This window comes from Mobula hypostoma (genome assembly GCF_963921235.1).
Source record: "Mobula hypostoma chromosome 30 unlocalized genomic scaffold, sMobHyp1.1 SUPER_30_unloc_4, whole genome shotgun sequence".
In the NCBI taxonomy this organism is placed as follows: Eukaryota; Metazoa; Chordata; class Chondrichthyes; order Myliobatiformes; family Myliobatidae; genus Mobula; species Mobula hypostoma.
Genome location: NW_026948161.1, coordinates 36,028 through 51,573, shown reverse-complemented (window position 1 = coordinate 51,573; position 15,546 = coordinate 36,028). Strand labels below are relative to the sequence as shown.

Below are 15,546 nucleotides of genomic sequence, written 5' to 3'. Positions count from 1 at the left end.
TAATCTGCGGAAAGACATCCTTGCCTTAGAGGGAGTACAAAGAAGATTCACCAGATTGATTCCTGGGATGGCAGGACTTTCATATGAAGAAAGAATGGATGAACTGGGCTTGTACTGGATGGAACTTAGAAGATTGAGGGGGGATCTGATTGAAACGTATAATATCCTAAAGGGATCCGACAGGCTAGATGCAGGAAGATTGTTCCCGATGTTGGGGAAGTCCAGAACGAGGGGCCACAGTTTGAGGATAGAGGGGAAGCCTTTTAGGACCGAGATTAGGAAAAACTTCTTCACACAGAGAGTGGTGAATCTGTGGAATTCTCTGCCACAGGGAACAGTTGAGGCCAGTTCACTGGCTATATTTAAGAGGGAGTTAGATATGACCCTTGTGGCTATGGGGGTCAGGGGGTATGGAGGGAAGGCTGGGGCGGGGTTCTGAGTTGGATGATCAGCCATGATCATAATAAATGGCAGTGCAGGCCCGAAGGGCCGAATGGCCTACTCCTGCACCTATTTTCTATGTTTCTATGAAATAATCGAAAAAAAGGGAGATATTTGATTGTTAGTCAAAACCGAAGCTAAAGGAGTAAAGCACACGGTATTGGGGGTAAGGTATTGATGTGGATAGAGAATTGGCTGGCAGACAGGAAGCAAAGAGTGGGAATAAACGGGACCTTTTCAGAATGGCAGGCGGTGACTAGTGGGGTACCGCAAGGCTCAGTGCAGGGACTCCAGTTGTTTACAATATATATTAATGATTTAGATGAGGGAATTAAATGCAGTATCTCCAAGTTTGCGTATGACACGAAGGTGGATGGCAGTGTTAGCTGTGAGGAGGATGCTAAGAGGATGCAGGGGGACTTGGATAGGTTAGGTGAGTGGGCAAATTCATGGCAGATGCAATATAATGTGGATAAATGTGAGGTTATCCACTTTGGTGGCAAAAACAGGAAAACATATTATTATTCGAATGGTGGCCGATTAGGAAATGGGGAGGTGCAACGAGACCTGGGTGTCATAATACACCAGTCATTGAAAGTGAGCATGCAGGTACAGCAGGTGGTGAAAAAGGCGAATGGTATGTTGGCATTCATAGCAAGAGGATTCGAGTACTGGAGCAGGGAGGTTCTACTGCAGTTGTACAAGGCCTTGGTGAGACCACAGCTGGAGTATTGTGTGCAGTTTTGGTCCCCTAATCTGAGGAAAGACATCCTTGCCTTAGAGGGAGTACAAAGAAGGTTCACCAGATTGATTCCTGGGTTGGCAGGACTTTCTTATGATGAAAGACTGGATCAACTAGGCTTATACTCGTTGGAATTTAGAAGATTGAAGGGAGGGGGTGGTCTTATTGAAACGTATAAAATCCTAAAGGGATTGGACAGGCTAGATGCAGGAAGATTGTTCCCGATGTTGGGGAAGTCCAGAACGAGGGGTCACAGATTGATAAAGGGCAAGCCTTTTCTGACCGAGATTAGGGAAAACTTCTTCACACAGAGAGTGGTGAATCTATGGAATTCTCTGCCACAGGAAACAGTTGAGGCCAGTTCATTGGCTATATTTAAGAGGGAGTTAGATATGGCCCTTGTGGCTAAAAGGATCAGGGGGTATGGCGGGAAGGCTGGTACGGGGTTCTGAGTTGCATGATCAGCCATGATCATACTGAATGGCGGTGCAGGCTCGAAGGGCCGAATGGCCTACTCCTGTACCTATTCTCTATGTTTCTATGTCAATTTAATCCAGGATATGAATATCGGGCTAAAATTAAACTTCTCAAGCGTAGTAAATAAATATGGCCATTCAACTCTGCAAAAGCTTTCTCAGCATCTAATGAGATAACACATTCTGGAGTTCTCAGTGAAGGAGTATAAATAATATATATTAATCTTCTAATACTAAAAGATAAGTAGCGATTTTTGATAAATCCAATTTGATCCGCGGAAATAATTTGAGGTAATACCTTTTCGAACCTAGATGCTACTATTTTAGAAAAAAAAATTGGAATCAACATTCTGTAAAGATATCGGTCTATATGATGTACATTCAGTGGGATCCTTTTTAAAAAAAAATTAAGGAAATGGAAGCTCCATAAAATGATTATGGCAATTTGCCTATAATAATTGCATCTCTAAAAACTCTGCACAACTGGGGAGAAAAAATAGAAGAGAAAAACTTTAAAAAATTCTGCTGTATCCCATCCGGGCGGGTGATTTACCAGAATTCATTGAAGAAATAGCACCCATTATTTTTTCAGCCGTAATAGGTGTTTCTAACTTTAAACTTCCGTCGGGTATTAATTTCGGAAAGTTCAACTTCCTAAAAAAAAAATATTGCATCTCCCTGGGATCATGCGGAAATTCTGTTTGTTATAAAGATGTTGAAAATTCTTGAAAAGGTTTATTAATCTTATCATGATCAACAGTGGAAATATTATTAGGTATACAAATCTTATTAATTTGACGTTTAACCGAGGTTGTTTTTAATTGATTGGCTAATAATTTACCAGATTTATCACTATGTATATAAAACTCACTTCAAGTTTTCCATTAATTGATCTTCTATTGACGATGTTAAAAGTAAGCTATGTTCCATTTGAAGTTCAACTCTCTGTTTGTAAAGGTCCTCATTAGGAGCAATGGCATATTGTTTATTGATGTCTTTAATATTTGCAATCAACACCAATATTTCATTCTTAGTGCGTTTTTTCAATCCAGCCGAGTAAGAAATGATCTGACAGCGGATATAAGCTTTAAACGTTCCCATATAACCCCGCTGGAAATGTCATCCGTAGTATTGGTTCAAAAAAGGAAGTCAATCTCATCCTTGATAATTTTTACCAAATCTGAGTCTTGAAGTAAATTGGAATTAAAACGCCATTGTCTAGTATTAGAAGGGTATATCCCATAACTTAATAGAGAGATTCAATAGTGCGTGATCAGATATGGCAATGATATCATAGTTACATTCAATTACAGATCGAATTAGACGAGAGTCTATAAAAATAGTCAATCTTAGAATAAGTATGATGTATGTGTGAAAAGAAAGAAAATACCTTATCCTTAGGATTTGGAAATCTCCAAATCTCGGAGATTCCAGAATCCATCAAAAACGAATTTATAAGAGAGGCCGACTTATTCGGTAGTGCCTGAGTTGGTACAGATTTTTCCATCGAAGGATAGAAGCAACAATTAAAGTCACCCCCCATTATGAACATATAATCACTTAAATTAGGAATAGAGGTAAATAATTGTTTAAAAAATTCAGGATAATCCACATTCGGGGCATAAACATTAACCACAACAACTTTCTTATTAATAAAGTAGAATAGTAATTAACAAGAATCTACCATTCGGGTCAGAGAAGGTGTTGTGATGTACAAATGCAATTGAAGAATCTGTGAAAATGGAATCTCCTCTCACTTTAGCCTTGGAGCTTGAGTGATATTTTCGTTCCTTCTATAACTTAAAAAAAAAACGCTGATTATCCTCTTTCCTCACATGAGTTTCTTGGGCAAAAATAATATGGGCATTCATTTCATGGAATACTTTAAAAATCTTTTTTTCCTTTTAATCGGATGGTTTTGCCCATTCGCATCCCAAGAAACAAAGTTAATCCTCTGAGCCATTTAACCATAAATCAGTCTTTGGTATATGAAGGGTTAACCAGAGTATAAACCCATGTAACTGGAAGAGGAACCAGCATTCGGAAAGGACAGGGAAGGTGCGACAAACCAGACATTGTTGTATTTCAGAATTAGCCCGATGAAAAAAAGAAGAAAAAGCCCCCCACCCACCGCCCAAGAACCCTGAAACTAAGCCAAGAGAGGGTAGAAACTAGCTAAGACTAAATCTACCCCCATTTCTCCAGAAGGCAGCTCCCAAATATATATTGGTAAAAAGACCACCTAAAAAAAACTACACTATAACCGCGAAAAAAACAAATAAACTTAACAAATACAGTAAAATAAAATACCTTAGCATTATAATCACTGACATGCTAATAAAATAAAAAAGTAAAGCGATACCAATACATATTATTCAATGTAAAATATTTGTAAGGCAAAACAGTTAAATACAAACAAAAGGCATATCCGGCAAGAAAAGTATTTTGGGAAGAAGAACCCAAAAAGATAGCGCAGTTAAACAAAAACAAAGGTATAACGGAACGAAGAAAAACAAAACGCCATCTTGATTATGCCACAGGGTGCAAAAAACATAATATTCCCCCACATACATTATTAAAAAATATAGAAAATAACCGATAATGACGGTAATATTAAGTATAAAGAATGCCAACACTACCGATCAAAACTAGAAGTCTTATACTTATAAAAGTCAATCTTCAAAAATGATTCGTCTGATTAACAGAATTTGAAAAAATAACAAAAAGCCAAAGCCAATATCCCCAAAACTGTATATTAATTAAACCGTGGCAGCTGATTCAAGTTCTTCCAGAAAGCTTCGAACAGCACTTGTAGAGTTGAAAAAAAGTTGGGGGCTGTTCGGAGGAGAAATTCTTAAGTGAGCAGGGTACAGTAACGCTGGTTTAAGATCTTTTTGGTAGCATTCCATCATCAGAGGTTTGAAAGCTAATCGCGCTCTCATTAAGGTCCTCATACAGCCGGAATTGATGGTTTTCAAATTTAATCATTCCCTGCCGTCGGGCTACTCGTATGAGTTGCTCTTTAACATGAACATAACGAAATCGGATAATTACTGATCTCTGTTTAGCTTGAGAATCTGATTTATTTCGAAAAATGCGGTGAGCACGGTCAAGCAATGGCGGATCATCCGGGAACTCAGAGCTAAACGCAGTCTTTAAAAGTTTCGAGAAGAATACTGAAGGGTCTCCTGTCTCAACTCCCTCGGGGAGACAAATTAAACATAAGTTCTTTCTTCTGGATCGGTTTTCCGAATCAGTAATCTTAAATGTAAGACTCTCCAGCTGTTTATCTGTGGAAGAAACTTTTTGTTCCAAACTCTCGATTTTTTCATCTTTCTTTCGTGCATCCTCCTTCAGTTCAGTGATAGTGTTTTGTTGCTGCTGAACTTGACGGTCAAGCGCACCAAAAGTTTGTATAATTGCCGTAACCTCTTCTTTAAAGCTTCGGCGTATTTCATCAGCATGATCCCGAAATAAATCCATCAACACTTCATAGGTTATCTCAGGATGTTTAGGATCGGGTTTCTTTTTTCCGTCGCCATCGGCGTCTTTGGCGGGTTTAGCGTCTCGAACTTTCGGTTTTGTAGCTGGTTCTCTAAGCATCTCTTCAAAGTTCAAAATCCAAACTTAAAAGTAAAATTAAATAAAGGTGATCATAGATATAAAATGAAAAAGTAACGGAGCGATGCCGAGAAGTGACGTCACTGCGTGAGCGCCATCTGGAGAATTGGGAGGTCGTTCAAGGAGGTTAAATTGCTTGATATTCAGGATGTGACAGTCAATTGGATTTGACATTGTCTTCGCATTGTTTTAGATAGTTGCCTGTCTTATTAGAGGCTTCTGACCTGTATTGTGCCGCAGGGATAGGCACTGGGTCCGTTATACTTTGTCATTAATATTAAGCTTTGGATAATAATGTGCTAAACTAGATCAGAATATTTGTGGATGAATCCAAGCTTGCGGTCATGGTAACGGCGAGGAAGACTATTTAAGTTTACAGTAGGATCTGGAGCAGTTGGAAAAAAATGTGGTGAAAATGAATGTTGGAATTTAATTTCATTTCAAGAGAGCTGTTGCACTTTGGGAGAACAAAGCAGACTAGTTTCCTTGAACATATTGTCACAGGTATATTGGGTCATAAGGATGAGCTTAGGCATATTGGCCTTCATGAATCAAATTATAATGAACATGAACTCAAATGTTATGCTGATGTTCTATAAGACGTTGATGAGGCCTAATTTGTAGTTTTGTGAGCAGTTCTGGTCACCTACTGTACTTACAGGAAAGTTATCAAGAAGATAAATATCAACAAGAAAGGGTGCAGAGATACTGTATGCCAACATCAGTGAACTTGAGACCAGGTATCCGGAGGCTTTGCTCATTACAGCCAGAGAATTTAACCAGGCCAAACTGAGAAAGCCGCTGCCAATGTTATACCAACATGTCTCCTGCCCCACTAGAGGCCAGAATATACTTGACCACTGCCACACAGCAGTCAAGGATGCCTATCGTACCCTCCCAAAACCTCACTTCGGAAAGTCGGACCATTATGCCCTAGTGCTCCTCCCGGATTACAAACAGAAACTGAAGCGGGAGGTCACGGTGTCGTAAGTGGTGCCGTGTTGGACGGAGGAAACAGATGATGTCCTCCGTGACTGTTTTGAATCGGTAGACTGGTTAGTTTTCAAGGACTCGGCAGCTAACCTCAATGAATATGCCTCAGCTGTCACGGACTTTATTTGGAAATGCACAGAGGACTGTGTGTCTCGCAAGACGATCCGGGTATTCCCTAACCGGGAACCTTGGATGAATTAAGAGGTCAAGTGCCTTTTGAAGGCTAGAGCTGCGGCTTTTAGGTCCGGGGATACCAGTCGCTACACCGAATCCAGGCGTGAAATTCGGAAAGCCATTAAGGGCGCCAAGAGGCAATATTGATCCACGTTGGAAGCCCAGGCTAACCAGAGGGATGCTGGTAGAATATGGCAGGGTAAAATGAGATCACTGGGCGCAAAAAAACCGCTGAGAATATCAATAATTGTGACGTTTCTCTTCCTGAGGAACTTAACGTATTCTACGCAATTCGAACAGAACAGGAGCGTCCCGCTCCCTCCGGATGTACCGGACCTGGTAGCATCAAGATTCATCGACACCGAGGACGATGTTACAAGGCCTTCCTGAAGGTAAATCCAAGGAAGGCGACGAGCCCAGATGGCATCCCGGGACGGGTCCTCCGGGCCTGTGCAAGCAAGCTAGCTGGAGTATTTGCTGACATGTTCAACTGCTCCTTGTTTCAGTCTAAGATCCCCTCGTGTCTTAAGAAGGCAACGATAATCCCGGTGCTGAAGAAGAGCAAGGCGGCATGCCTGAATGACGATCGACTTGTGGCTCTGACATCAATTGCTATGAATTGCTTCGAGAGATTGGTTATTGCATAAATCAACCACAGCCTACCGATCAACCTCGACGCTCGACAATTCGCTACCGGAGCAACAGGTCAACGGCAGATGCCATCTCTCTGGCCCTACATTCCTCCTTAGAACACGTGCAGAATAAAGACGCATATGTAAGGAACATTTTAATTGACTACAGCTCGGCCTTTAATACCATCATTCCATATAAACTGATTCCTAAGGTCCGGAACCTGGGCCTTAGCACTCAGATCTGCAGCCGGATCTTCAGCTTTCTCACAGACAGGACCCAGGCTGTAAAAATAGGGGACAAGCTCTCCTCTACAATCACTCTGAGCACCGGTGCCCCACAAGGCTGTGAACTGAGCCCCCTGCTGTACTCACTGTACACCCGTGATTGTGTAGCCAAGTTTCCATCGAACTCAATATATAAGTTTGCCGATAACACAACAATTGTAAGCCGTATCTCGGGTAATGATGAGTTTGAGTACTGAGAGTAAATTAGGAACCTGCTGGCATGGTGCGAAGACAATAACCTATCCCTCAACGTCAGCAAGACGAAGGAATTGGTTGTTGACTTCAGAAGGAGCAGCGGACCGCACAACCCAATTCACATCGGTGGTGCGCAAATGGAACAACTCAAAGGCTTTAAGTTCCTCGGGGTCAACATCGCAAACGACCTGACTTGATCCAACCAAGCAGAGTCCACTGCCAAGGTGGCCCACAAGCGCTTTTACTTCCTGAAAAAGCTAAAGAAATTTGGAATGTCCCCTAAAAGCTTCACTAATTTTTATAGATGCACCTTAGAAAGCATTCTTCGAGGGTGCATCACAACCTGGTATGAAAGTTGTCCTGTCCCAGACCGAATGAAACTGTAGAAGATCGTGAACACGGCCCAGCACATCACACAAACCAATCTTCCGTCCTTGGACTCACTTTACACTGCAAGCTGTCGGAGCAGTGCTGCCAGGATAATCAAGGACAAGACCCATCCAGCCAACACACTTTTGGTCCCTCTTCCATCGGGGAGAAGGCTCAGGAGCTTGAAGACTCGTACTGCCAGATTTGGGAACAGCTTCTTTCCAACTGTGATAAGACTGCTAACCGGTTCCTGACCCTGATCTGGGCCATACCCTCCAAATATCCGGACCTGCCTCTCGTGTTTTTTTTTGTACTACCTTATTTTCCCTTTTCTATTTTCTATTTTTGATCTCTAATTTATTTTTTAAAATATTTACTATCGATTTGCAACCTAGGGAGCGCGAAGCGCAGAAACAAATATCGCTGTGATGATTGTACACTCTAGTATCAATTGTTTGGCGACAATAAAGTAAAGTCAAGTTTGGTAAACCACGTATACAGGTTGTAACTGGGTTACCTGTCTGGACATGCCTGGACACGCCCCTCTGCTGACTGCTCCTCTGGCTCCTCCCACAGGCCCCTGAATAAAGGCGATTGCGTCACTGCTCCTCCCACAGTCCAGGACAGGCATACAGCATAGACGTGGATCCACTTTACTGTATATAAAAGCCTTTCAGTATTTACTCTACTTCCAGACTTTTGGAGTAATTGATAGTGCATGAATTTTATCAACAGTATTTTTAAAGCATGGAACACGTTCTGAGACCCGACAAGTTAGTCCTCAACTCGCAAACACCTGAAGCCGGAAACGCTTTCGAACTCTGGCTAGCTTTCTTTTAATCATACCTGGAGGTATGATCGAGTCCGCCGCGAAGCACAGAGTTCTCCTCTCCAGGGTCAGACCACGGCTCTGATCAATGATTAGAAACCATCCGAGCTACGACGGCGCGATGAGCGCCCTCAGCAGGCAAATCTGCGGCCGGTAAAAACCGTCTATGCGCGACATCGCTTGGCGACGCGACAGCAGCGGCCCGGAGAGTCGAGCGCTTAGTTTGTCCGGGCCCTTCAGGCACTCGTGCGGTCCTGCAATTGCCGGGCGCCGACGGCCGAACAGCATGCGGAGCTCCTAGTAACGTGTCAGGGGGACAAGGTCAGTGTACGTGGAACACGCCGATACTGCCTTACGTACAGCAACTGAGCTGGCCGACACGCTGGAGGCCGCTCTGCACAACTCTGACGCTCTCCAGAAACACGATTTCCCGACGGCCTCGTGGACGCCGCAGACCCTGTAACCCGCTGCCGAATCGACCACGGCTGCTGTCAGTCGCGAGTCCGCGAAGTGTTAATTCTGCGGATTCGAGAAGCACCCCCGGAAACGCAGCCCGGCCCGAGCAGCTGCCTGCTCCAGCTGCGGAAAGAAGGGCCACTTCGCCAAGGTATGTAAGTCCAAACCGCGAGCCGGATCGAGCAGCGCCGCGTGCGAGGCATTGGGGTCGCCATCTTGCCTGCACGCCACCACCATGTGCGAGACATGGGGGCAGCCATCTTGATCGGCGCCACGTCGCAGCGCCTACGACCCACGGATGCTACCTGGCACACCGCCACGCCGAACCAAGACAGCGACTCAACTCTGGCCTCCCTGACCGTCGACCAAAGCGCACCCCACCAGATCGCAAGGTCAATGGTGGACATCCTGGTGGCGGGGAGCAGGACAAGCTGCCTGTTTGATACGGACAGCACGGAGAGTTTTATCCACTTGGACACGGTGCAGCATTGCGGAGTCGGGATACGGCCGGTAAGCCATAGGGTCGCCATGGCTTCCGGGTCGCATACAACAGGGATCCGGGTGGTGGGGGTGCTTGTGTAGTGACGCTAGTGGTGCAGGCAACAGAATATGGAGACATTCCGTTACTGGTCATGTCTCAACTATGTGCTCCTGTGCTATTGGGGCTCGACTTCCAGAGCCACCTGAAAAGAGTGACAATGGAGTATGACGGGCCCCTCTCACTGACGGAAATCCTCTGTTTTAGAGGTTACGTCACATACCCCGATACTCACCATCCCACACACCGACCCGCACATCCCACCCAACACCATGCCAACAGCCGCACTACGGACACCACTCGCAGCCTCTCCACCCTCGAGATCCCTCCCCAACCGCTGTTCTCCAACCTCACCCCCGACTGTAAACCTGTGGCAACTAAAAGCAGGAGGTACAGCGCGGGGGACAGAGCCTCCATTAAGTCGGAGATGCAGCGGCTGCTCAGGGAAGGGATCATTGAGGCAAGCACGTGTCCTTGGAGGGCCCAGGTAGTCGTTTATCGGAACTGGGAGAAAACTAGGATGGTTATGGACTACAGCCACACCATCAATAGGTTCACGCAGTTCGACGCCTACCCTCTACCACGCATAGCGGATATGGTCAATCATATAGCACAGTACAAAGTGTACTCGACTATAGACCTAAAATCCGCTTATCATCAGCACCCCATCCGCCGGGAGGACCGCACTTACACTGCTTTCCAGGCGGACGGCAGGCTTTATCACTTCCTGCGCGTCTCCTTCGGTGTCAAGAATGGTGTATCTGTCTTCCACAGAGAAATGGACCGGATGGTGGACCAGTGCCAACTGAAGGCCACGTTCCCATATCTGGATAACATCACCATCTGCGGTCACGACCGGCAAGATCACGATAGCAACCTCCGAAAATTTCTCCAAGTGGCCAAAGCTTGGATTTCTCACCTTTCGGCTCCAAGAGGCAATATAGAGCCAAGTTGGAAGCCCAGGCTAACCAGGGGGATGTCGGTAGACTATGGCAGGGTCTAAATGAGATCACTGGGCGCAAAGAAAACGCTGGGAATATCAATAACTGTGGCGCTTCTCTTCCTGACTAACTTAACGTATTCTCGCAAGATTCGAACAGACGAGGAGCGTCCCGCTCCCTCCGGATGAACCGGACCGGTGGCATCAAGATTCATCGTCACCGAGGAGCAAATTAGAAGGACCTTCCTGAAGATAAATCCAAGGAAGGCGACAGGCCCAGATGGCGTCCCGGGACGGGTTCTCCGGGCCTGTGCAAGAAATCTAGCTAGAGTGTTTGCTGACGTCTTCAACTGCTCCTTTCTTCAGTCTAAGGTCCCCTCATGTTTTAAGAAGGCAACGATAATCCCGGTGCCGAAGAAGTGCAAGGTGGCATGCCTGAATGACTATCGAACTGTGGCTCTGATATCAATTGCTATGAAGTGCTTCGAGCGATTGGTTATGGCCCACATCAGCCACAGCCGACCAGTCAACGTCGACGCGTTGCAACTCGCCTACCGGAGCAACAGGTCAACAGAAGATGCCATCTCACTGGCCCTAGGGTCCTCCTTAGAACACCTGGAGAATAAAGACGCATATACAAGGCTCCGTTTCAATGACAACAGCTCTGCCTTTAATATCATCATTCCAAATAAACTGATTCCTAAGGTCCGGAACCCTGGCCTTCGCACTCAGATCTGCAGCTGGATCTTCAACTTCCTCACAGACAGGACCCAGGCTGTAAAAATAGGGGACAAGCTCTCCTCTACAATCACTCTGAGCACCGATGCCGCACAAGGCTGTGAACTGAGCCCCCTGGTGTATTCATTGTACACCCGTGATTGTGTAGCCAAGTTTCCATCGAACTCAATATATAAGTTTGCTGATGACACAACAATTGTAGGCCGTATATCGGGTTATGAAAAGTTTGAGTACAGAGAGGAAATTAAGAACCTGGAGGCACGGTGTAAAGACAATACCCTATCCCTCAAAGTCAGCAAGACGAAACGTTAGCAGACAAAACCCAATCTACGTCGGTGGTGCGCAAGTGGAACAGGTCAAAAGCTATAAGTTCCTCGGGGGCAATATCACAGATGACCTGACTTGGTCCAACCAAGCAGAGTCCACTGCCAACAGGCCCACAAGCCCACAAGCGCCTTTACTTCCTGAGAATGCTAAAGAAATTTGGACTATCCCTTAAAACCCTCAGTAATTTTTTATAGATGCACCGTAGAAAGCATTCTTCTAGGGTGTATCACAACCCGGTATGGAGTTGTCCTGTCCAAGACCGGAAGAAGCTGCAGAAGATCATGAACACGGCACAGCACATCACACAAACCAATCTTCCATCCTTGGACTCACTTTACACCGCACGCTGTCGGAGCAGTGCTGCCAGGATAATCAAGCACACGACCCGCCCAGCCAACACACTTTTCGTCCCTCTTCCCTCCGGGAGAAGGCTCAGGAGTTTGAAGACTCGTCCGGCCAGATTTGGGAACAGCTTCTTTCCAACTGTGATAAGACTGCCGAACGGATCCGACCCTGATCTGGACCATACCCTCCAAATATCCGGACCTGCCCCTCGGTTTTTTTTTTTTTTTTTGCATTACCTTACTTTCCCTTTACTGTCTTCTATTTATGATTTATAATTTAAAATTTTAATACTTACAATCGATTTGTACTCCAGGGAGCGCGAAGCGCAGAATCAAATATCGCTGTGATGATGGTACGTTCGAGTATCAATTGCTTGGGGACAATAAAGTATAAAGTAGGTATAACAAGGACAAGTGTGTGTTCGGGGCCACCCGACTTGCTATCCTTCGGGGTGTCGTGGAGAAAGGAATCATTGGCGGTGACCACCGACCGCATGCGTCTCCTGTTGGAACTCCCTCTTTCCAACACCCTCAGAGCCCTCAAAGGCTGCCTGGGCTTCTTTTCATATTACGCCCACTGAGTTCCTAACGACGCAGACAAGGCCCGCCCCCTGGTCAAGTCCACCACATTCCCCCTCTCTGCCGAGGCCCGCGCGGCCTTCAGCCGCATTAAAGGGGATATTGCCAAAGCAGCGATGGATGCAGTGGATGAGGCCATTCCCTTCCAAGTAGGTAGTGACGCCTCCAACTTCGCACTGGCTTCTACCCTCAACCATGCGGGAACACCGGTCGCGTTCTTCTCCCGTACCCTTCAGGGCTATGAAATTCGGCACTCCGGGGTGGACAAAAAGGCCCAGGCCATAGTGGAATCTAATAGGCACTGGAGGAACTATCTCGCCGGCAAAAGATTCACTCTGCTGACTGACCAGCGCTCAGTCGCATTCATATTTAGCAACCAACAGCGGGGCAAAATCAAAAATGATAAAATTCTGAGGTGGAGAATCGAACTCTCCACCTACAACTATGACATGATGTACAGGCCTGGGAAGCTCAACAAGCCCTCCGATGCCCTATCCCGGGGAACGTGCGCCAGCGCGCAGATCGACCGGCTGTACGCCCTACATGCAGATCTTTGCCACCCGGGGGTCACCCGGCTTCTTCAATTCGTGAAAGCCCATAACCTGCTTTACTCCCTTGAGGAGATCAGGACAATAACTAGGGACTGCCAAGTCTGCGCAGAGTGTAAACCGCACTTCTACCGACCCGAAAAGGCACAACTAATCAAGGCCTCCCGCCTCTTTGAGCGACTGAGTGTCGATTTTAAGGCCCCCCTTCCCTCCACCGACCGTAATGTGTAGTTTCTTAACGTAATCGATGAGTACTCCCAGTTCCCCTTCACTATCCCCTGCCCCGACACCACTACCACGTCAGTTATAAAAGCCCTGCGCAAGATCTTGACTGTGTTCGGATACGCATGCTATAGCCACAGTGACAGACGGTCCTCGTTTATGAGTGACGAGCTGTGCCAATACCTACTGGCAGGGGAATTGCAACTAGTAGGACCACGAGCTATAATCCCCGGGGGAATGGACAGGTGGAGAAGGAGAATGCCACGGTGTGGAAAGCCACACTCTTAGCCCTCAGGTGAAAGGGACTGCCGGTCTCCCGCTGGCAGGAGGTTCTTCCCGAGGCACTCCACTCCATCCGCTCCCTGTTATGCACGTCCACCAATGCCACCCCTCATGTGCGACTCTTTCCTTTTCCCAGGAAGTCGACTACGGGGACCACCCTACCAACTTGGCTGACGTCCCCGGGGCCAGTGCTGCTCTGGAAACAGGCGAGGAGCAATAAATACTCCCTGATGGTCGAGAGGATTCACTTACTTCATGTGAACCCCCAGTATGCCTATGTGGTTTTATCTGATGGGTGGGAGGACACGGTATCCATCCGCCACCTGGCGCCCGCAGGAGCACTGGCCCCTACCCTGACACCGCGCACTCCAAGCCCTACAAAGACACCACAAGATACTCCCATACCGGGCGCGACGCACACGCACGAAGGATTACCGACGTCTAACGTGCTCGCACCTCGTCAGTCCAGAGCTAGCACAACCGCCGTCGCCGGTACAATCACTATGGGTGCTACGCAGATCACAGCGACGGACTCAACCGCCTGATAGACTTGACCTGTAAATATACTTGTTTTTAAATACTGTTAGTCACTTAACCCCGTGGGACTCTCTTTAAAAAAAAAGTGGTGAATGCGTTAAAACATGTATATAGGTAGTAACTGGGTTACCGGCCTGGACACGCCCCTCTGCTGACTGCTCCTGTGGCTCCTTCCACAGACCCTGAATAAAGGCGATCGTGTAACTGCTCCTCCCACACTCCAGGACAGACATACAGCGTGGACGTGGATCAATTTTACTGTTAATAAAAGCTTTTCAGTATATACTGTACTTCCAGTCTTTTGAAGTAATTGATTGTGCATCAGATATGGAACCTGTCGCACGGATTTCAGGGTACATGAGAGCTCACAGAGTCACCCTGACGTGTATTTGTTGAGTGTGGATTGGGCGCTATTTATTCATCCCCTTCTCACCGTGTGACTGGGGGCGCCTCAGGATACTTTAGCGATTCAGTCACTTACTGTGTTCAAGAACTGGCCAAAGGAAGGGATCCCATCAGTGTGTGGTTTGAAAAGACAATTATAATCAGGATTTGTTTATCTATTTGGTGATGCGCTAGGCAGCATTCCATTTGTAGCTCTTCGACTCGTTCACGGCTCGGCTCTAACTCAGTCTGATTCCTAGAGTATGCTCGCGGTTGGTTGTTTAACTCTGGTCTGTTGGGGATGGCGACATTAATTAATCGGAATAGGACCTGCAGCAGAGTGAGGAATGATCAGACAGAAAGCAGTTCGGGGACTGATCGAATCACATGGAAGTATGGGAGACGCCTCACTACTCAGATGCTTTGCTACGTCATTGAGCGATGGTGGTATAGTGGTGAGCATAGCTGCCTTCCAAGCAGTTGACCCGGGTTCGATTCCCGGCCATCGCAGGTTGTACAGTTTTAGACCACATAGCACATAAACCTTTTAGATAGACGAAGGGTCCCGGCCTGAAACGTCGACTGTACTTCTTCCTAGAGATGCTGCCTGGCCTGCTGCGTTCATCAGCAACTTTGCTGTGTGTTGCTCTTACATAGAACACGATCTACGCAGAACTCCCCAGGGCCAAGTAATCGACTCAAACTAATTTATGTTGTGAGTTTAAGATTGAGTCATTAACTATCATTTACTGTGTCGTCGTGGATCAAAAATGGAATTAATGTCCCTCAAGAGTTTCCCGTTAAATCCTGCTCTGACTCTATTCCAGATTCTACAAGAAAGGACACTTCACAGGAAGGATCGGCAGGATTTGTTAAGCGTTGCGCGGATGTTGC

The 15,546-nt window shown here is 46.3% G+C and overlaps 1 non-coding gene across 1 annotated transcript; it reads left to right on the top strand.

Moving 5' to 3' along the window:
* The first annotated feature begins 15,090 nt into the window (after positions 1–15,090).
* trnag-ucc (transfer RNA glycine (anticodon UCC)) lies at positions 15,091–15,162 on the top strand. The gene has a single exon. It is a non-coding gene; the product is annotated as a tRNA-Gly (tRNA).
* Positions 15,163–15,546: the final 384 nt, after the last annotated feature.